The sequence below is a fragment of the Hesperophylax consimilis genome, chromosome 1 (assembly GCF_061612785.1).
Source record: "Hesperophylax consimilis isolate HC1 chromosome 1, BYU_Hcon_1.0, whole genome shotgun sequence".
Taxonomy (NCBI): Eukaryota; Metazoa; Arthropoda; class Insecta; order Trichoptera; family Limnephilidae; genus Hesperophylax; species Hesperophylax consimilis.
The window spans coordinates 10,970,372-10,995,141 of NC_142836.1; the positions used below are offsets into that span (position 1 = coordinate 10,970,372).

At 31.6% G+C, this 24,770-nt stretch overlaps 1 protein-coding gene across 1 annotated transcript in view; it reads right to left on the reverse strand.

The window, feature by feature from the left end:
* Shaw (potassium voltage-gated channel shaker cognate w) overlaps nucleotides 1-24,770 on the reverse strand; it is a 502,823-nt gene that overhangs the window by 378,740 nt on the left and 99,313 nt on the right. The window lies entirely within an intron of this gene.

The following is a 24,770-nucleotide window of genomic DNA, read 5'->3' on the forward strand; positions in this document are numbered from 1 at the left end:
AAACCTAGGTCAGTGGTAATTAACTTTAATTCAATACCGTTAAAAGAGGAACTCCTTAATGCTATAAAAAAATATAATAGGTCTTGCGAAAATATTGGGGACAAACTAAACACGGGAACAATCGGATTGTCTGGCCCAATTACACCCATATACGTCTCAGAACTCCTCACGTCTAAAGGCAAACGGCTTTGGTATCTAGCTCGCCAACGTGCGACGGAATGTAAATATAGGTACGTCTGGACGAAAGCAGGTCTAATCTACATGAAAAAAGATGACTCTTCTCGACCTATATTAATAGACTCAGAACAAGCTATACCGAAGCTCTGACTACCTGCTCTTTATTCTGATTATCGTGATAAAACTACTGACTACCGCTTTATATCGCCATTTCATACTCTATTACATAACAGCACTATATTATATGAACACCTAGGTTTTTGCATAACTCCAATTTGTACTGGAACAATTTTAATCCTAATTTTAATTTTAACTTTAATTTTAATCTTTATTCTCTCTAGAATGGTAACTACACTTATTATAAGATTATTATTTGATTTATTAGTAATATTACTAATAATTCGGCAAAAGAGAACTCTAATCAACATATTTTATATAACCCAGATATTACTCATTTTTCATACTTATACTACTTTTTACTGTCTTTTGAAAGAGAAAATGCCACACACCAACTACATACGTTATTTATTTCCTGGATTTTATTTCAGATATTATTTCTTACTCATATATATTTTAATTTTCCTAATTACATCATTTTGTTTACAGTTTTGTCGCTACATATTTCGTACTACAAGTATTTATATGATAATAAAATACTGTTTTATAACTTTACCCAGAAAACAACAATTAATTTTTGAATTCTAATGGTAATAAACGATCTTCAACATGAAATCGATAGTATCTTAGTGCCAAATACTGAAATAATTTTTGAAAACATTAACAAAATTATGCAATTTAATTGGGAATCTAATAGGATTAATATTGTTCATCAAAATATTAGAACGATGGGAAACTTGGATGATTTTCTTATATTTTTGGAAAAAATAAAAGCTGTGGTAAAGTTCCATGTACTAATTCTCACTGAATGCAGGTTAAATGATTCATACATAGCCAAACAAATTTCAGGCTATAACGAATACCATACAACATCGCATATTAACCAAAATAGCGGAGTAGTAGTATATATCGACAACACATTAAATTCCTTAGTACAAGAAATAAACATAAATCAGTGTAATTGTTTAAAAATCAACATTAATGAAAATTTAGGTATCCTAGCTATCTACCGATCACCATCGTTCAATGACATCCAAGATTTCCTGGAAAATCTTATTGGTGAGTTAAAAAAAACTAAGGATTATGCACAATATGTACTGATCGGGGACATGAATATAAATACTATAGGAGAAGTATTGCATAGGCAGTCCGACGACTACTTATGTGCTATGGCTGAAAGTAACTTTATTTCCAATATTAATTCTCCAACTAGGGTACAAGGTAGCTCTAGCTCATGTTTGGATCATATATATACCAGAAATATAACAAATTCAAATGCATTTGTAATACATAATACAATCACTGATCATTACACCACTGCAATCAGTATCCCAAACTCAACACCCAAAAAACATAAAATTAATCACAAACAGATTATCGATTATGAGGCTTTATTAAATGATCTTAATAATACAAATTGGGAATATGTTTATAAAGAGACTGAAGTTAACAATGCTCTAAACTATTTTATTAATGAAATCAATACATTCATAACAAAACACACAATAACTAAACGCATTCCATATAGTAAAATACATCTCACACCATGGATTACCAACGGCATTGTTAAATCTATACACAAAAGAAATCACCTTCATAAAATAGCTAAACGAGACCCATTGAACGATACTAAACAGCAAAACTATTACCGTTACCGTAATATTTGCAAAACCGTTATTCGCAAATGTAAAGAGCGTTATTATAAATTCTTACTTGATAAGGATAATTCCAGCAAAAACATGTGGAATGTTGTCAGAGACATAACTAAAAGTAAAAGAAATACCAATGCATCTGTAACTGAATTAAATACCGGAAATTTGATTATAACTGACAATCAATCAATTGCATGTCATACTAATCAATATTTTGCATCTGTTGGATCAAATCTAGCAAAAAAATTTTTATTAGAGACCCAGAAAACGGAAGACTCTTTAGCATCGACAATTGAAACAAATGAACAATCTTTTTCATTTAATATTAAACCAACTACTGTAGAAGAGGTCTTAAAAATAATCAACGGCCTTAATACTACACATGCAAAGGGTCCAGATAGTCTAAATACACAAATACTAAAAAAAAATAAAAATCAGATTTCTGCTCCGCTATCATATATTTACAACTTAAGTTTTGCATCAGGAATATTTCCTGATCACTTCAAAAAATCAATAATTGTCCCAATTCACAAAAGTGGACCTAAATCTCTTGTAGAAAACTATAGGCCAATATCACTATTAAGCGCGATATCCAAAGTCATTGAAAAGCTTTTCAAAACTAGGTTAAACGAATATGTGGAGAAACATAACATTCTAAGTCTTAACCAATACGGCTTTCGGTCGGGTAAGGGAACGGATGATGCCATCGCATGTCTCACTGAAACTATTGCAGGGAATATGAACCATGGCAAGAAAACTATTGCCCTTTTCCTGGACCTGGCCAAGGCATTTGACACTATATCTCATAAAATTCTTTTACAGAGACTTAGAAATATAGGAATAAAGGGAAAAGCTTTTCAATGGATAGAAAGTTATATATCTAATAGATTTCAACAAACCAGAATTAACGAGGCTATTAGCACTTCACTAAAATACACTTTTGGGGTACCACAAGGAAGTACACTTGGGCCCCTTCTCTTTATTATATACATAAACGAACTTTGTAACCAACACATTGGTGGCAAAATTATCACGTTCGCTGACGATACAGTTATTTTGTTTGAAGGAGATGAATGGATAGAAACACACCACCTTGCGAACACAGGTATAAACAGAGTAAAACAGTGGCTAGACAGTAATTTGCTTACACTAAACATACAAAAAACAAAATATCTCACATTTAGCGCTACCCTTGCAGGTCAACCCAAAACACCTCATCACCTCACAATACATAATATTAAGTGTAGCCTTGGAAATAATAACCATACTTGTAAATGCGAAACCCTTGAATGTGTTAAATCTATTAAATATTTAGGTATAATAGTGGATAACCATCTTAAATGGAAACAACAAATTGAAAACACAGCTAATAAAGTGCGCAAGCTTATTTATATATTTATAGCATTGCGGGAAATTATAAAAACTCAAGACATTAAAAAAATATACTACGGGCTCTGTAACTCCGTCATAACCTACGGTTGCATTGGATGGGGTGGAACAGGATTAACAATATTATACCCGCTACTGAAGGCACAGAAATCCATTCTACGCGTCATTATGAAGAAACCCTTCAGATACTCGAGCGACGCTCTCTTCAAGGAGTTTAATGTGCTTGATGTTCGACAGTGTTACATAAAAAAAATAACAATCTGCGTCCACAAAAATAAAAACAAAACGATAACAGTCGATCATAATCATCACACCAGAAGTAAGAGCAGAAACGACCTTTCTATTCCAACTAGCAATACTGCGGCTTATCAAAAAGTTTTCTCATACCTGGGACCAAAAATATACAACAAAATCCCCTCTCAATTTAAACTATGTGAATTATCAGCCTTCGGTACTAAAATTACTAAATGGTTATTAGACTTAGGTAGGACAGATTCCGAAAAATTATTAAAAAACGTAGTCTGAGTTGATTTCCTCGATTTTGTATTTTGTATTTACCTAAAAAATATTTTTTTTATTTTTCTTTCTTACATTGATATATTATATTTTTATTTTATATTTTACATGTACCTATCTGGATTTTATTGTTCATTACTGCTAAATTGTATTTTCCTAAAAAAATATTTTCTTTCTATTTTTCAATCTTACATTTATATGTTATATTTTAATTTTATTTTATATTTTACATGTACCTACCTGGAATTATGTACACGCAACCTGCCAATTTGACTGTCCTAAAACGGGAAACTTCCTAGTTGGACAGTCAAAGCTTCCTTTTATATTTGTATATCTTGTATGTAATAAATGTAATAAAAAAAAAAAAAAAAAAAAAAAATCCACTGAAGATCTGCGCCGCACCCAAGTTCTAATCAACAGCTTTTTATTGTTATTATTTATTTCGTCCATCAACAATTCTGATACATCTTGGTATAAAAGAAATAATATTTATCGCTAACTCACTAACTAACTAACTCACTCATCGTCGTTATCCATTTTCACAGCTTTCCGCGTTTGAATGGTTGTATTGTCTCATTGTCTGCGCTGTCAAAGTTTTTCATGGAGCTGAGACACGACAATATTGGTCTATCTTTTGTATTGTTCTCGTGTGAACTTGGCATTATGGTTTGGTGTTTATTATTATTGTAACAAAATTATTTAGAAAAAGATAAAAATAATATTGTATGTTAAGTAACTATGTGTTATGTATCTAATAATGCCATGTTTCAATTTTGATAAAGTTACTTTTCTCAATATATTTCGACCAACCAACTAAAATATGAGTGATATCTTACAGTAATGAATGCGCATTTTTCCTGTTATCCGTTATATGATTTCAGTTGATCCAAACACTGATTGTTTGTATATATTAAATAGTTGAAAGGACCGTGCTTCTTAATTTCGTAGTGACGTCACTCGTAAGCACGGTTTTTACAACTTTGTTTTCAGGTTTTCATTGTAATACTGTGAAAAAGTTCTGCTCATTAAAATTTTGAGTCAATATTTAATGGTTATTTTACTATATGTAAGTATATTTTACTATACTTTTAATGAAACGTATGTACCATTTCATAAAAAAAGCTGAGAAAAATCTTTTGAATGTTTTTCTATTGTAACACAGACTATTCTGTTTATCACTGAGACGAAATCACATTAAAAATACCATAACCTATGACACAAATACCGCCACCGTTCATTACTGAACTGAACTAATAACTATCACCAATTAATTAATTAATTTACTGAACAATTTGTATAGCGCCAATTTTGTGAGATATCACCTCAGGGGCGCTTTACAGTTGATACAGGTATTACAAAAAATATAAATATTACAAAAATAAAGTGAAAATAAGTAAAATGAAGAACAGGAACAGGTGACACGAAGATAGAAGATAGATACTCTCTGCAGCAAGAATCCTAGGTGGTGAAGAAACTGGACCAGCTGCTGCAGCGAGAGAGTCCACCGCGTCCACCAACAGTGCCAGCACGAGGTGCGTCATCCGTCCAGGTATGTGTCGGATGCTAATAAAGCGCTGACACAATATCCTCACATAGATAACAATATAAGAACTTGGTAGCACCGCTGTGAAGTTCGGCGAGCCCATAATTCTGTTTCTATTAAAAATAATATTTGGATGATTACATAGCGCCGTCTTTGTGCAAAATCACCTCATCTCTCCTAGTCTATTTTAGTCTCGTCTAGTGACTTCTTAGCTATTCATGCCACTTACTGCATCTTCTCGACCCTCTTAGGTTCGTCTTCTAATCTATTCTTATCTCTTCTAGCTAACTTCTTATCCTATCTTAAGTTTAATAATCGTAGATATTTCCACAAATATAAGCCAATTTCACGTGTGCAAAGACGTTAAACAAAGTGACAAGGATATCGAGGAAAGCCGGATTTAAACCGTGAAGATACTCTAGAGTCTGGAGGGGATTCTCCTGAAAGCTGCTGCTAGTTGATTTAATTGGTATCACCGTTAAATATGAGGTGAGATGGCATCAATACTCGTTAGTCCTCAGAGCATTCATTACCACAGTTAAAAAATCATATATTATTTGTCAACAAAATGAGAGGGAGAGAAATGTCCAACTGGATAGTCAGAAAAATGATCCAACTAAAAATGTGACAACATTCCAATTTCCTGAAAAAATATTAGTCATTCAGAATATATCGAAAACAAATTGATCAGTATGTCAATATCAATATCAATATTTGCAACCGCGCGTGTTCCGCCGTCCTCATGAAATATTCTCTTTTAACTGTTACTTTGTCAGGAACTATGTTAATTCATTCGTCAAAGGCCTGCAGTCCTGTTTTTAACAGGAAAATTTAAATTTGACCCTTTTTTAAAAATTGATTAATACTATTTTTTAATAGATTATTGACTATTTTAGATCAATACGTTTTTTCGGTTTATCATTCGTGGTTCTAAAGTGGTAAAATGATGTTTTTTGACTGTGCAACCCATAATTTATATTGACTTGTGTTTTACAAGAAAAAAGTAATCTGCTTAAATAATACGACGATTAAAACTGAAATAGTATCTATATATATATTTTTTTTTTTATATGTTAACTCCACACAGGAGGCTCTGAAGAAAATAATTTCCCTCAGGGCCGATGTGATCTTTGGGGATGCTGTGTGGATGGTCTTTTTGTGTAGAGGAAGGAGTGAACATAGGTCTTGAAGAGTCCCATGTTGTAGGAGGGAGGAAACACAGAGGCCGGCAGTTCGTTCCACAGCCGAGCTGTTGAACTTAAGAACGAATCGTAGAAGCGACCCGTTCTCATGTGACAAATGTCGACCGTGTACAAATGTTGGGCGCGCGTTTGGCGTGTATCCCGACTACGCACCGGTGCCGAAGGGATCAATGACGCTAGTTCCCCAGAGCATCTTCCATTGTAATTCCGATAGAACAAGGACAGCATACCTATCCGACGCCTGTGCTCTAAAGATTGCAGTCCGTCTGTTAAGATTGGGGAATCTATCAGACGGACCGCCCGATTTTGCACAGAGTCAAGGGTTTTTTTCAGGTATTTAGGGGCTTCGGAACAGAGATGGCTGCCAAATTCGACAGTAGGGCGCACTACCAGTATATATGTTTGATTCAACATTATTAAAAGTTAAATAACAAAAACCAATACATACCTACAAATTTTAATATACTTACGTAAGATTTAAATAGAGCAAAGAAATGAGATATCGACAAAGCATGAAAGCACTGGACTATTTTTTTTTCTTCGAAGCGATAAAGACATCCTAGTTCTCCCCACTTTTTAATTAATTTAATGTTGTTACGCTGAACGATCATTGTAATAAGTATTGACACTACAGATGGGGTTATAATCTATTTAATTCGTAATTTATAAGTAGTCAATTATTTATTAAAGACAAAAAACCTCTATTGTACATTGTGCATGTACAATGTTGTAATAAAAAGAAAAAGTCAGGCAGAATGGAGTAAAGAGATTTTAGAATGATTGATGATGGACCGTAATAGATTGCGAATAGGTTAAGAAACTTTCTGTAGTGGTATTATTATAGTAACAGCAAATAATAGTAACCGGCAAGAACTGGCGGGAACAATGAAAGTTCTGCTGGTCACGCCAAAAGTTGTCACTCAATTCAACGTGAATTTAAATGAGGCTTTAGCCAAAATGTATTGAAGTTCAATTCGTGTCGAAGAGGAAATTTACTTGCATTGTAGTTATAGTATTTCGACATGGTTAAAGCCTTAGACACATTACGCTATCCGCATAACATATAATTTGGGCGTGCTCTATGCATATTATATGCTGAGAAGTCATACTGCGCTATAATCTTGATCAGGAGAGGGGGTCAGATCAGTTGGAGAATTGCCGCGGAATATCATTTATTTGTATGGGATCTGTCACCCTGACAGATGACAGCCGCGCAATTGCTGCGCTCCGTAAATTGTTCTGACTCCCTCCGCTGCTGTATATATTCAAATATCGCATGGCTAGCAAATCATAGTAGCCACGCCCACACTTATAACACATCATCTTTCAGGTGTGAAATCTCAGAAGAGGATTGTGTGGCGAGCGATATGGAGTTTTACAAAACGCTTTGAGCTTATAGCATTATTTTCCACCCGCTTAATTATTCGTTATTACTTAATTTGTGACAAATACTGTTGTCATAATAATCTCCACATCACAAATAAAACGATAAATTTTTATACATATCACATAAATAAGACCAAGTTATTTCACCGGCGAGCTTACAAGCCTAGAAACAAGTCATACAAATTACCCATTCTTATGCCTCAATTAATGTGCACGACATCGTCATACGCCCGATTTTAAACAGTTTGACAGCGATTTCGGAAGATGAACAGTCTTCAACCTCGTACATAAGTTGAGCAAAGTATGATTGAATGGTGGAAGTGATGATTTGTTTTAAATATTTTATTAACAACCATAAATAACACCAACAAGTTTAAAAAAGTTTAAAAGTCCTTCCAATATATAAGTAAATAAAATTTCGTAAAAGTTTTCCCAAAATCCGCCATCCAGCAAAGCGTAAAATGGGCAACATTTCACGGTATCAGCAATAAAGGTTGAACATCCATAAAAGCCTTGTCGTGCTCGATTTGAAGGCTCGTGTCGCGAGGATATACAAAGTACCGCAACTGAAGGATGGAGGGTGTTTGATTTCGCCGAGTTTGCCTTTTTCCATCTGCGCCTAACCGCCGGACAAACAGAAATCCATCAGGCCAAACAAATCTGCCGCAGTGCAAACAAACTCACTACCACTACCACTACCACTACAGCCCACGTTCCGGCCTTTATGCTTTTTATTGGAAACTAGAACGGAATCGATGCGAATATTCTTAATGTCAAATCAAAGAAAATATTGTTGTAGCATTAAATATATGGATTTTTTCTATTAAATAAACTCAAAATCGATAATTCATAATTTTTTATACCTACTTATTTTTTTATCTACGTACTTGTTTTCGAAATATTTAGTCTAATATCAATTGAAAAAAGTTTCTTTTACATGAAAATACTCAAGAATCCTTACCAGGCGGAGCTGATGTAACAATGGCTGATTGGAAATGGCTGAAATGAAATCAAGATTTAATGTTTTTACCCAAATGTTCTTGATTTTAAAATAAAGATCGTAAGTTAAGTTAAACTTTACACTTAAAAAAGTATTCTGCATCTAGGCAGTCTCCATAGCTTAGTTGGGGTTTGGAAGATTTGATTTCAAGCAAAAAGAAAATTTACAGTTTCGGTTTTGTTTTCATTTTGGGGTTATCAATTTATGAGTTAAATTATTTCAATTTCTATGGAACAATTTGGAAAACGAAAACAAATATCCGTGTTGCGTATTGTAAATATTTGGATTTTGATTGCCTCAATATTAAATTTAATGTTAGTGTTGGAATCTAAAAGAGTCGAGATGTTTTTTTAGGGCGTTTAAAAATTATTGGTCACGCCTTGACCTAAGAGTAATTCAGAGCACTGTTGATTTAGTTAATGGTAGCATTTTTCACGATTGTATAATCAGAATGCATAACTTATCGTCAACAATCAGAAAGCTTTGCCGAAAGATCACTAGAATAAAAGATCATATTATAAATAGGTAACAAGAAAAAACTTTTTTTTAAATACTGATCAGTATTAAATTGGACGAAAGCTATATATACGAGTACATACAAACGTGAAAATAAATTTTAATCAAGTGTATAATAAAATTAACGATAATATTTGGTTACCATTAAATATAAGATGGATCGAATTATATTGTTATTAATTTTTTAATATCAAAAAAAGAAGCCGATGATCGTGAAAACAAAAAAAAAATATTTGTACTCAATGACAATTCATACAGTTTGTATTTGAAAAATATTTCGGACAAGTAAACTTTATAAATAACCACCCTGCTTTCTTAAAATGAACGGGATTTGTTTATTTTTTATCCTTCTACAAACAAAATTCGATTTATTTTTATAAGCCAAATAATACTTCCAGAGAAATTTGTGTTCTCAGTGGAGGTCGGCCGTTATATGAGCTGTTTTCGTGACTGAAAGAGTTTTGTGATATACTCAGTGATCGAATATTTTTATTCGTATCGTTTTAAAAATGATCATGTATACATACATAATACCATTTTTACAAAAAATAAATATAAATATAAAACTAATAAAAAATATATATATTTTGCTTCATTCTCAGAATTACATGCTCATTTCTTAACAGAATATTAGAGGTAGGGAAGAAAAGTATCGTATCATAAAAACTGAAGACTAAATATTACAAATATTCATAGCATTTAAAAGAACCAAAACTAAATTGATGTTTGAGGCATAAATTTTTTCTTTATATTCCAAACAACAAATTCACATTAATCGTCATACGGACTATATTGATTTTAAATGTATCATTTCAGTTTAGCCTTACCGATTCAAAACTTTTCTTTACAGACTTTTTTGAACTTAAATTTATCATTTCAATTTATGGTGATCCTAACTTTGTCAATTCTTTAACTTTTCATTACAGATTTTTTGAATTTAAATTTATCATTTCATGCTATGGTAACCTTAACATTGTCAATTCATGCTACGGAGATCTTAATCTTTTCACTACAGACTATGTTGAACTTAAATTTGTCTTTTCATCCTTTGGTGATCTTAACCTTGTAAATTCATGCTATGGAGATCTTAAACTTTTCATTACAGGTTTTTTCAACAAAAATTTATCATTTCATCCTATGGTGATCTTAACCTTGTCAATTCAGCCGAGGTAGGTATGTTTATCTGTCTTAACCTTGTTACAGTGCGTTTCCGCAATATCATAAACACATATTTTGGCCAATCATCAAGTCAGTTGCCAACATTGGCAGATATTAACGTTTATCTGAGTGCCGAATGACGTAGGTACGCCTATTAATAATCATTAATGTGATAATATACAACGAATTATAATAGTATTTTAAGTGTAGGTACTTTAAATCAATTTAGTACGACATGTAATAGGTATCAAGTGTTTTTTTCTACTTTGAAGCTTTTATCTTTCCTCTCGACTAAGGATTGCAAGCACACTGATGGTGTTAAATAAATCAGTAATTCAAGAATTTTTACATATTTAAGAAAAACAAATATTATTCATTTTATTAGGCCTCCTGGGACAAGGGATAAGGCTCTCGACTAGCAATCCGGAGGTCGCAGGTTCACAGGTCGCAAAAGTAAATATTATTTCATCAAGTTGGGTTATTTCACCATGTATTCATTAAAAATAATATGTAGTATATTTGAGGGTCGTTCCAGAGCAAATAATCTCCTAGTATTGCCCTTGTGTGAGACCATACGTGGTGTTTACATAAAAAAAAATATTTTCGAAGGATATAAAATATTATTAATCTTAACCAATGAAAGATGTAACAGATAAAGTTGAAGATTATTTTAGTAATGCAGTTAAATATGAGATCGATAAAATTGACCGAATAAATTTAGGTCTGACTTGCTCAAATAGTAGGGTGTCGGTTCTGGTGAGACTAGAGGATCTGGGTTCAATTCCCAGTTGCTACTGTTATCATTATGTTTTGTGATTTTGTGTTCCATATTTCATTGAAAGCTCTTAATATGATTAAAATCATTGTTGAAAGTATTTTGCTCAATTTTAAACAAGTTACCAAGTCCATACTAATGTACAATGGTTGTAATATCCTTTATAAAATATAAATTAATAAATTTGTTATTATTAAATTCAAAAACATTATTAAAAAAAAAAAAGTTATAAGTTAACTTAAATATTTAGTAGTACTATTAATAAAATTTAAAAAAAGAAGATATGTGTTGTTCATCTTTCTCGAGATGTTGGCATTAAGTACCAGAAAATTAAATAAAAAGATCCATTGAACGGATAATATTATTTAGCCTTCCACGAATCCGCCAAACATATACGCTTCAAGAAAGTCCCTACTTTGTCATAAATCAAAGTATTATATAGATTTTCTTCGATGTGATTTGCTCCCATATTTTAAAAATTCTTGCTCTTAACAACGTACAAACAATTGTGACGGAGACATTTTTCGTGCCAGAGGTTTGATATTTGGAAAATGGTTAATGTGATATAAAAAAATCAAATTAATCACATAAACGGCGATAAATATTTTTTGTAAAAAGTCGAGGTTCTACTACCACCACAGTAAGCGGAAAATGCCAGCCGATGAATTGAACACTACGCCTGGGTGAGACCTAAACGCGATAAAACTCAGTAACCGATATGTTTTGTAGGGTTAAAGTCATCGAATACAATTTTGTAACAACTAACGGCATAGATTTTAATCAAATCAATAATCGCATTGCAGAATTATTGTTTCCCCGAAGGTTTTGTACTGTTATGCATTGAAAGTTCGAATAAAACGATAAGTTTTTAAGTTTTTCAGCCAAATTATTTGTTCAGCCCAAAGTACAATTTCGTACTGAATTCCATTTTATGTTCTAAGTACCTGTATGTAAAGGCAATTGGAATTTCATTATGGCTCGCAGAAATATTTTCGCAGTTAACACGATCAATTTGAACATAATTGTAGAGCCGAAATTAATTCAGTTACAATAATAATACAACAGAGTGATATCGTGTTTTGCTCATCTCCCGACATAATTATAAAAAATATTTGTTAAAAAGTGTTCTGTGAACCCAGAACGGATTAAAGTGGCGACTGTGCTTTATCCTACGTATATTCATCCAGCCGTCCCTAATCAAAAATACACGAATCTGTTCTAAATGATCTATTTAAAAACATCATTCAAACTGTGACATTTGACATTTATTTTACAAAGTGTAACAAAATCAACCCACATAAAAATATTTCCCTATAGATATTTAAATCAAGACAGTGAAAATTAAAATATATAAATGAAATAAATTAAATTGTTATGTCCAGTGCATACCAGATCAGTTAAATAAGTTAAAAAAGCAAATTTCACTATAACCTTTATTTATTTATTTTCGTTTTTATTTAACGCCATCTGTGTCTGCGAGCAATAACAAGAACATTATTACAAACATTACAAATCTATTAGCTCGATCACCACACAGAGGCCGCACTAACCACCGAATCCTACTCTATTCCGAATATTTATCTAAAAAAAAATTAAAAAAGCGAACCAACAATGAATTGCGAAGCCTGCCTAAACCTTATCACCAAAAATGACCATGCGCTCACGTGTGCCACTTGCAACATCGGTTTCCATAACAATTGCTTAAATATCACAGACATCAATTTCAAAAAAATGTCATTAAAAAATAAACAAATCTGGAAATGCCCAAAATGCAAAAGCAGACCGAACTCACCTGCTACATCGTCCGCTACATTCGGATCAGAAGCCGACTCCTTATATAATCGTCTCACTAAACATTTTGATGACAAAATTTTTGAAATAAAACAAATGTTTGAGGAGGAAATTAATGACCTCAAAAAAAGCAGTGAATTCATCTGTAAACAATATGAAGACATGCTATTAAACCTCAAACAAGTACAGGACATTTATAAAGAAGCTAAATTCCTACGTGAAGAAAACGAAAAAAAAAACAACAGAATCTCTTCCCTGGAAAGTAGACTCGCGGATTTAGAACAAGTCAAACTCTCCGACAGCGTGGAAATTGCGGGTGTGGACTTACGGACGGGAGAACAACCCGCGGAGGCCGTTCTTCGGGTAGCTGGCTCGCTAGGACTGCCCCTGCAACTACAAGACATCCGAATGGTGACCAGGACCCAAGATCGCAGGCGGAACACCCCGGTCAAACTACAAATTGCCTTGTACAGCCAAAAAACAAGGGAATCGTTACTCTCGCTAAAGAAAGAGGCCAAAACCTTAAACCCAACCTCTCCTATCTTCATCAATGAAGTACTCTCTCCTTACTTCAAGGAACTGATGTGGAAAACGAAGCAAAGGGCCAAAGAAACCCTTTATCAATTTGTATGGTTCAAGTCTAATAAATTGCTTGTCCGCAAAGCAACTGGGGAAAAAATAATAGAAATAAAACATGAAAATGATTTGAAAAAAATGGGGATTCAACTGTAGATAACTGAGCATTCTATTATAAACTTCCTGTATTGCAATAAATCATAATGGCAGAATTATTTAACACATTGCAATCATTGCAACTATATTATTCCCCTACAAGTCCCATTTCATTAATTATTTCTACCGATTTTGTTTACAAAAATCTTTCTAATTCTTTTTATTATCCAAATTATTTTAACACCAAATTTTACTGCTCTAAATGTATTTATAACCAAAACCATTTTAATTATTTTAACATCAAACCTTATCATTCTAAATGTTTTTTTTACCCAAATTATTTAAGTTATCTTATCATAAAATTTGTTTGTTTTAAATGTTTTTATTACCCAAATTATTTTAATTATTTTTCCATCATTTTCTATTATAACCCTAATTATTTTAATTATTTTTCCTTCATTTTCTATTATAACCCTAATTATTTTAATTATTTTTCCATCATTTTCTATTATAACCCAAATTATGTTAATTATTTTACCATCATTTTCAATTATAACCCAAATTATTTTAATTATTATTCCATCATTTTCTATTATAACCCTAATTATTTTAATTATGTTTCCATCATTTTCTATTATAACCCAAATTATTTTAATTATTTTACCATCATTTTCTATTATAACCCAAATTATAACCCAAATTATCTTTACATTTTTACCTTCAAATTTTATTGTTTTAAAGGTCTTTCAAAGTATTTTAATTATTTTTACTTCAATTTCTATTTTTCCAATGGTTTTTATTACCCAAAGTATTTTAACTATTTTACCATAAAATTTTATTATTTTAAATGTCTTTACTACCCAAACTATTCTGATTATTTTATCATCAAATTCTATTATTCTAAATGTTTTTATTACTCTAATTATGTTAATCACTTTACCATAAAATATTATTGCTCTAAAGGTTTTTATTATCTAAAGTTTTTTAAGTATTTTTCCATAAAATTTTATACCTTTAAAGCGTTTTATTATCCAAAGTATTTTAATTATTTTACCAACAAATTTATACCTTTAAAGGTTTTTATTATCCAAAGTATTTTAAATTATGTTACCATCAAATTTTATGGTTTAAAAGGATTTTATTATCCAAAGTACTCTAATTATTTTAGCATGAAATTTTATGTTTCTAAAGATTCTTATTATCCAATGTATTTTTATTATTATTCCATCAAATGCTATTGTTTTAAATGTTCTAATTATCAAAAGTATTTGAATTATTTTAACATCAATTTTTATTGCTCTAAAAGTTTTTATTACCCAAATTATTCAACTTATTTTTCCATCAAATTAGATTGTACCAAAGGTTTTTATTATCCAAAGTATTTGAATAATTTTACTGTCAAACTTTATTGTTTTAAAGGTTTTTATTATTCAAAGTACTTAAATTATTTTCATTTAAAATTTTATCCTTTTCAAGGTTTTTATTATCCAAAGTATTTTCATTATTTTACCATCAAATTTTATGTTTTTAAAGGTTTCTATTATCCAAAGTACTGTTATTATTTTACCATCAAATTTTACTGTTATAAATATTTTTTATTATCCATAGTTTTTGAATTATTCTACCATCAAACTTTAAGGTTTAAAGGGATTCTATTTTACTATCCACAGTATTCTAATTATTTTACCATGAAATTTTATGTTTTAAAAGGTTTTCATTATCCAATGTTTTTTTTTATTATTATACCATCAAATGCTATTGCTTAAAATGTTTTAATTATCCTAAGTATTTGAATTATTTTACCATCATTATTACCATATTACTTTATTGTTCTAAAAGTTTTTATTATCCAAATTATTCAACTTATTTTTCCATCAAATTATATTGTACCAAAGGTTTTTTTTATCCAAAGTATTTGAATATTATTACTGTCAAATTTCGTTGTTTTAAAGGTTTTTATTATTCAAAGTACTTAAATTATTTCCCTTTAAAATTTTATGCTTTTCAAGGTGTTTATTATCCAAAGTATTTTCATTATTTTACCATCCATTTTGATGTTTTTAAAGGTTTCTATTATCCAAAATACTGCTATTATTTTAACATCAAATGTAACTGTTTTAAATATTTTTTATTATCCAAAATCTTTGAATTATTTTACCATCGAATTTTATGGTTTAAAAGGATTTTATTTTATTATCCAAAGTATTCTAATTATTTTACCATGAAATTTTATGTTTTTAAAAGTTTATATTATCCAAAGTATTTGATTAATTTTACTCTCAATTTTTACTCCTATACTACTCATTATTTACCACCACTAGCAAAATGTGTGAACTTTGTATGGATCAACTTATGTAACTTCGCAACCGCAACATGATCACTCAACTTAATATTGATACAGAAACATTTAACAACTCAGAACACACTTTTGACAAAGCGACAGAATTTAATTCTCTGTTTACAGAAAAACACAACTTAAACATAATTTCCCAAAACATTAGAAGTATTCGAAAGAACTTCGATAATTTCTCGGTCCTCTTAAACGAAATAAACATAAGCTTCGACATTATTATCTTGACTGAATGCTGGTTAGATGATTCGTACACAAACCTAAACTTAAAAGACTATACAACTCTCCATTCCACTAAACATCTAAATCAAAACGACGGTATAGTAATCTTTGCCAAAGATTCACTAAACCCATCAATAACAGAAATCAACCTAACCGAAGCAAACTGTATCCAAATCTCCCTCGGAACAGACATCTCCATATTTGCCGTCTACAGACCCCCAAGCTATAACAATCTCTCACCTTTTCTCAACTCCTTAAATAAACTTCTCGATAAAAATAAAAAAACACAACAATTAATTATTGCAGGGGATATGAATATTAACTTACTAAACGGGCAACCAATAACCACAGAATACTTAAGTCTACTTACTCACTATGGATTAAATTCGACAATCAACTCACCAACAAGAATTACGTCAAACTCTGAATCCTGTATTGACCATATATTTGTTAAAACTAGGGAAAAAACATCTTCATCCATTATTCGATCAACGGTCACAGATCATTTCACTACTACACTTAGCATACATCATAACGAGAAACAAAAAGATGAAAAAAACAACTCCGTACAAGACAAAATTAATTTTAAGTGCCTAATAGAGGACATACATAAGGAATCTTGGTCAAATGTAATAAATGAACCCGACCCAAACAACGCGCTGAACACATTTATGAACACAGTTGGAACCTACATTGCTAAACATACAACAAAAAATACCCCGAAAAACTACTCACATAAAGAAAAAAAAATAACACCCTGGATCACGAAAGGATTAGTAAACAGCATTCATAAAAGAGACACAATGCACATGCAAGTGCGCAAAAACCCATATGACGACAAACTAAAAAATAATTACCTGCTATATAGAAACCTTTGTAATAAATTAATCAAACAAGCCAAATACAAGTACTACAAAAAAGAAATAAAATCCGCCAAAAACGATCCCAAAAAAATCTGGAAAATCGTCAAAGATATTACTTTCTCCAATCCGAAAAAAGACTCGAAGATCAAAGTACTGTTAATAAATGGAAACAAAACCCTTACAAAAAATGAACCTGGTAAAATAGCTAATTTTATTAACTCCCAATTTGCAAAAGTCGGATCTAACTTAGCTGAAAAAATTCTTCTAAAAAACGGCACAACAGAAGACTCTTTAACCAAACTATCCTCTACCATACAACCAAATCATTCGTTTTATGCTCACAAAATAACTAAAAAGGAAATCTCAGATTTAATTATTTCTCTCAAACCAAATTGCGCTGTGGGCCCAGATAACCTCTCCAATCATATACTGATTAGTCTCCGAGAACATATACTTATACCACTTCAACATATTTTCAACCAAAGTTTCAGCCTCGGAATTGTCCCCGATCACCTAAAAATAGGTTGTATTACTCCAATACATAAATCGGGAGACAAAACGCTTATCTTAAATTACAGACCAATCACTCTGCTAAATTCGCTATCGAAACTACTAGAAAAAACTATGAAAAAAAGACTGCTCGCATACCTTGATAAACACAAACTGATCTCCACCCGTCAATTCGGGTTTAGAGCGAAAATGGGAACAGAAGACGCCTTATCGGAACTAACCACCTACATAGTGAAAAACCTAGATGGCGGTTCAAAGGTGTTAGGAGTGTTCTTAGACCTAGCAAAAGCTTTCGACACCATCTCACACAAATTACTCCAACAAAAACTCAAAAACATTGGCATAACAGGTCCACCACTAAAATGGTTCATTAGCTACATTGAAAATAGACAACAAATTGTAAAAATAAATAATCAAGAAAGTGACAAAGTAGGCAACAGGTATGGAGTACCCCAAGGCAGCGTCTTGGGTCCCATACTGTTTCTCATCTACATTAACAGTCTAACTGAGATAAGCCTAGGGAACATAGAGTACAAAGTAATCAGTTATGCAGATGACACTGTAATTTTATTCAAAGCCCAATCATGGGAAAACGTCTTCAAACACACGGAAACAGGGATGACTGAAGTAAATAGATGGCTAATAAATAATCTACTGACACTAAATATTTCTAAAACTAAATACTTAACTTTCAGTAAAACATTAGCTGGTCAGCCAGATAGTCACCCACAACTTCATCTTCACCCCTGCACAGTTACCTCATTAACTAACTCACGCTGTGTTTGTGACAAAATTGATTATGCGCAAAATATTAAATATCTCGGTTTAACTGTTGACAATAACTTAAAATGGGATCTCCAAATCAACCTAATTACAAAAAAAATACGGAAACTCTCTTACATCTTCAAAACAATTCGAAACATTATGTCACTACCTCAGCTAAAAAATATATATTTTGCACTCTGTCAAAGTATTCTTATGTATGGTATTTCAGTATGGGGAGCAGCAGCAGAGACTCATCTCAAATCACTTAAAATTAATCATAAAACAATAATCAGAATTATGTTCAGAAAGCCTTATCAACATCCGACAGAACAGCTAATGATCAACAATAACCTATTAGACATAAATAAACTATTCATAAAGAAGATCATCTACAAAAACTGCATAAAAATATCACCACACTTCATAACTCACTCGCAAAACACAAGAGCAAACACACACAATCAATTACAAGTACCATATATCAAATCAAATTTTGCCAAAAAACATGAATCTTACTTGGCACCACATATATTCAATAAGTTTGTAGCCCAAACAAAGACCTATGTCGCATCTAATAATTTGAATTGGGCATTCAAAAGATTTTTAAACTGGTTGAATGTCAAAGAAAGAAGAGAGATAAGTAATATTCTTAATATCTAAAATTATATATTTTCTTTTTTCTACTCTGTTTCTAATTTCTGATTTTCCTCTTATTTTATTATTATTATTTTTACTATAATATTTATATTTCTTTTTTTTTCTTTTTTAACCACTTATTTGTTTTTATGTAATTAGAAATTGTTAGTTACCAGCCTCAGAACAGACTTTGTCTAGTGAGGAGGGTAAGGAGAAAAATCATGTATGTACATAACTAATAATAAATAAACGCCCGGGTTGCCGGCACTGAATTGAATTGAAATTGAAATAGCGATTAAGACGTAAAATCGCGATTTCATTGCTTTCAGTAGTACAAGGGGCCTATATAAGTAATTGAAAATATTCGATCGGGCGTACAAAGGCGTTATATTTTATGGTTAAGTACTGGTCTGGCTAAAACAGAAAAAGAAATGGCTGTTTCCTACCTCCCTTTACGATCGTCGACTAACCCAAAAACCCCTCGTAAAGCGGAGACATCGTGTACTCGAAATTCATCTCCTCTACATTTTCAGTTTTACTGAGCTGCGTTTCGTGCGTACTGTGGTTCATCTTCCGTAGAAACTGGAACAATCCACTTTATAATGAAATAAAAGAGAATTATTGTATAACGACAAAGTATTTTATGTCGCTTTGTGGTTTGCTGATGCAAACGTAATGCTTTCGTTTATACTCACTTCAAATTAATTTACAAACCGACTCGAGGAAAGTCTTTGACAGCGAAAATCTACAATGAAAACGCTTTTATCTCAAGGTAGTTGTTTTTTTTTATTCGAAACTTATTTTTGATGTTTGTTTAGATCGCAGAAAACCAAATGTTTAAATGCTATATTTATCTCCATTTTTTATCACATAAGTGATTCACATTTTATTTTAAAGAACTTAGCTAACACGCATTTTAAATATATCAACAAAGTTTACAAATACAACGGGAAACTACAAAACTAATGGCATCTATTATTTGAAGATAAAATACACAAATATAATGAAACGTTGTATTTTGGGACGCAGTTATGATACTCCACGGATTTCTGTAAAAAGTTTATTAGCATTGAGTACTTTAATGTTGGTTGCTTACAGATCTCGTAAATGGCAATAAGGAAGTTGAGTGAAAAATATTTTGACTTATAAAAAATATGTTCATGTAGATCAAAAAATATCGATTCTAAATATATAAATATATTTCTATATTATTATTCTTACAATTAGTTAAACGTTCTTGAAAAAGCATTCAATAGCAATATACTGTATACGCTCCACGATTGGTCGAAAGAATTCTGTCGTCACATGTGTCGTGACTTGTACGTACAACGGAACACCTATGGTGCATCTCTTTCTATTACATGAGAGATGGTCGATTTAGATGAGAGAGGTGTATAGGCCAAAGGTTTATTTGGGTTTGTCAAATATATGTACGTATTTGTTATTATTATTATATGAAATGGATTTCTAAAGATACATATTCGTATAGTGCTTTATAATAATATGTTGTTTATTGCATAACTTAGATGTTTTTATTATTATACATGTCACAAAGCATGTGATACACTTCAGGCCGCCGGCCGCTCAGAAAAGTCTCACAGTGAACTGGGCTGTAAACCGTTATTTTACTTTTGGTCTTTACTTTTCTGCGCGGTGGTCCTGAATTCGCGCGGGGAACGTCAACAAGTAGCGACGGCGATACCGTACAAGTACCGTATCGGGCGTGAAAAGCAAATATTCTAACTTAAAATATTAATTTAACTATGAAATCTTAATCAATTTTCTTTTTTTTTTAATAACATCAATTATAATAGACGGTTAACATTGGTAAAAAAATTACTGGAATTCCTTGTTGAAGAATTAAATTTTTTTCCATACATAATGCTTAAGCGACGTGGTTTTCACAGTTCTAATGACGTCACACTACACCCCGCCTGTTACCGCTCGGATTCCGCTCGTTTTGGCGGGCTTAATAAAATTTAAACTTTGAGAATTAATTTAACTATGAAAACAAACTTTAAAAAAAAAAAAAAAAATACCAGTATTTAAGTTTGAATGCGAACATTGATAAAAAAAAATAAAAAAAATGGACTCAACTTCCTTATTTGAGTCCCAAATTAAGTATCGTCATTTATAAGTTATTAGGGTGAGGAGATGAAGTAATCCGTTTAATGGTGGATTCATTCATTTGCGAGCGGTGCCACGTAATTTAAAGGTAAAATAAGGAAACTGAAAAAACAGCATTTTGAGGAAAACAACAAAATTCTGAATGTTAAAAACAACCGCTTCTAATTGGTTATTTGATTTGTTTTTGACCCACACAGAAGAATAGAGACCAACAGTTATTGACTCGTTTGTGACATAGCGAGGCACAGACATAATGGCAATAATAGGGGGCTTGGTTCATTTATACAAAAAGTCATTCCAAGTCTCGCGTTTGTAATAAAGGCTTTCACACTTTGCAAAGTAAAATGTGTTCTCATTATGCCCTGGTTGCTTTCTAGCTAAGCTCTTGCATATCTTTACCCTCTACAACTTTGTACAGCCTCAGAAAATGACCCTTTCTGTATTGCAATAAAACCCTTGGCAATTGGAGCATTTGTGCCGAGTAACAGTAATAAAAAGTAACGAAATATCATAGATTGAAACTAACTTATTTAGTTGAATTAGATACAACTTTCACTATATAAACAATAAATGAGTCGTGTAATTTCTATACCCGCTATATCAACTTTCATTGATTTGGAGAAAACCGCAAAAAACTGTCACATCTCTAGCGTACATAAGTAAATGCATTAAAATTTTTTATATAATGAATTGGAGTAATAAAATTTCGAAAAGCATTTATTTTTCTATATATGTCTAGCAATAATTAAGTAATTTCGATAAATCAAATGGATATAGCGGATTTTGATACTCACTTCGTGATTTTGAAAGTCAACTGAGGCGACATGTCGGGTTTAGAAACTCACGCGTAGATCATTTTGACATACGAGCGTAGCGTCAGAGCGGCGGCCATATTGTATTTTGGCAAAATAACTGCTTGTGATTCGTTGAATCCGATATAGCGGGTTTTGATAGTGACTTTCTGTATGATATAGCGGATTTGGTTTCTCACTCGCAGTTTTAACATGGTTTTTGGTCATGATAAGGAGGGTTTTGAAACTCAATTTTAGGCTCCTCTTGTTGCTCGCAAAAATGTGAACAAGATGTCATACTCAGATCATTTTGTCAAAAAATCGGATATAGCGGGTATAGAAATTATAGGATTCAAATAGCATGTTAAAAAAAATATTACACAAAATGTTTCTAAATTTATGTGACCGAGCATAATTTTTATAATGCTTTCGCAATCAAATGACTGGGATAATCTGAACTGTTATATTAGGGTGAGAAATTAGAATACGATAACAAAAAATTATTTTTTCACTTGTAGCAAACACTTTGTGGGTATACATAATTATAATAATTAAAATAAAATAACTTTGTTTAAATACCACTTTATTGTATATATTTATAACCAACCGGTTTCAGTTCAGCCCGAACCTTCATCAGGGTTAATAAAAACATATTAAATTAATTACAGAGGTGTATGGGTACTTATAGTTAAGCTGGAAGAGGGAGAGAGAACATCAACTTTGGTGGGGGTGGAAGACTTAGGTAGGAGAGAGGGGGTAAACATAGGTGCAGGAAATGGAAATATATTTAAAATGGGGCTGTTTGTTAAATCTAATTGTTTATTTAGTAAATTGATTTTATTGACTTTAAGGGATTTTTTTATCTCGAGTGCTTCTAAATTGTTGAGGCGTAGACCTATCCCGTTTCTATGTAATACTTCTACACCTGAAGGCTTATCAAATGAGTGATCTTTATCTATTAAATGTGTTGCAAATTCCGAAAAACCTATGTTGTTTAAGCATCTCAAGTGCTCAACTACCCGCGTTTGAACATTTCTTGCAGTTTTACCAATGTAAAATGCTTCGCAGTCGTTACATTTAAGTTTATAGATGCCAGAATGACTTAAATTATTTTCTTTATCTTTTGAGTTAATTAAAAGTTTACCTAGGTTATTATTGGTATAAAAAGCGGCTTTAATTTCTGTTGGAAATTTTAAAACACATGAGGACGAGAAATTATTAATGTATAAAATTCTACGCCAACCATGGTTTTTATTTACTGCGATGTTGGGGATACTATTGTACAGGAATTTATTACAAAATATGAGTCGTTGTTTTTTTGCAAGGATTTTATCAATTAAGGTATGGGTATATCCGTTATTTATGGCGATAGATTTGATTATAGAGAGTTCAATATTGAAGTTAACTTTAGATAGCGGAATAGTGACAAGTCTGTGGACCATAGAATGGAAGGCAGAATGTTTATGGGAAATGGGATGGTTAGAAGTACTATGAATGACTGTATCGGTAAAAGTAGGTTTTCTATAAATATTAAAATTAAATTTATTATTAATAATGGAAAGGGATAGGTCTAGAAAATTTAAACTGTAATTAGTACCTATTTCTACTGTAAACTGAATATTTTTATGGAACGAATTAAGGAGGGACAAGAAGGAATTAAGTTGACGTTCTGTACCTTTCCATATGCAAAAAATGTCATCAACATAACGTTTCCACATAAAAACGTTATTTAAAAGAGGTGAGTTAGAACTAAAAATATTTTTTTCCAAGTTATCCATGAAGATGTCAGCAAATAGAGGACTCGTAGGAAGACCCATGGGTAGTCCGTATTTTTGTTGGACTATAGCGTCATTAAATTTAAAGTAGTTTTGGTTAAGACAGATGTTAAACATTCGGGCAAGATCGTCAGAAAGATCTTTTGGTAGGTTTGAATTTGTTAATAAATTAGACAGTATAGTTCTACATTCGGGTACAGGTACATTTGGGAATAAATTTACAACATCGAAAGAAACTAATTTACAGTTATTGGGTAGAGACAAATCTTTTAAATTATTGACTAATTCATAAGAATTCTTAATTGTATACACAGGGGAAAATACATTTGAATTATTAAATAAGTGAGTCACAAAGGAAGCTAATTTGACTCATATTTTGATATTTTGATGATCATCGTTGTTGACTCATATAACAACGACTCATATTTTGTAATAAATTCCTGTACAATAGTATCCCCAACATCGCAGTAAATAAAAACCATGGTTGGCGTAGAATTTTATACATTAATAATTTCTCGTCCTCATGTGTTTTAAAATTTCCAACAGAAATTAAAGCCGCTTTTTATACCAATAATAACCTAGGTAAACTTTTAATTAACTCAAAAGATAAAGAAAATAATTTAAGTCATTCTGGCATCTATAAACTTAAATGTAACGACTGCGAAGCATTTTACATTGGTAAAACTGCAAGAAATGTTCAAACGCGGGTAGTTGAGCACTTGAGATGCTTAAACAACATAGGTTTTTCGGAATTTGCAACACATTTAATAGATAAAGATCACTCATTTGATAAGCCTTCAGGTGTAGAAGTATTACATAGAAACGGGATAGGTCTAC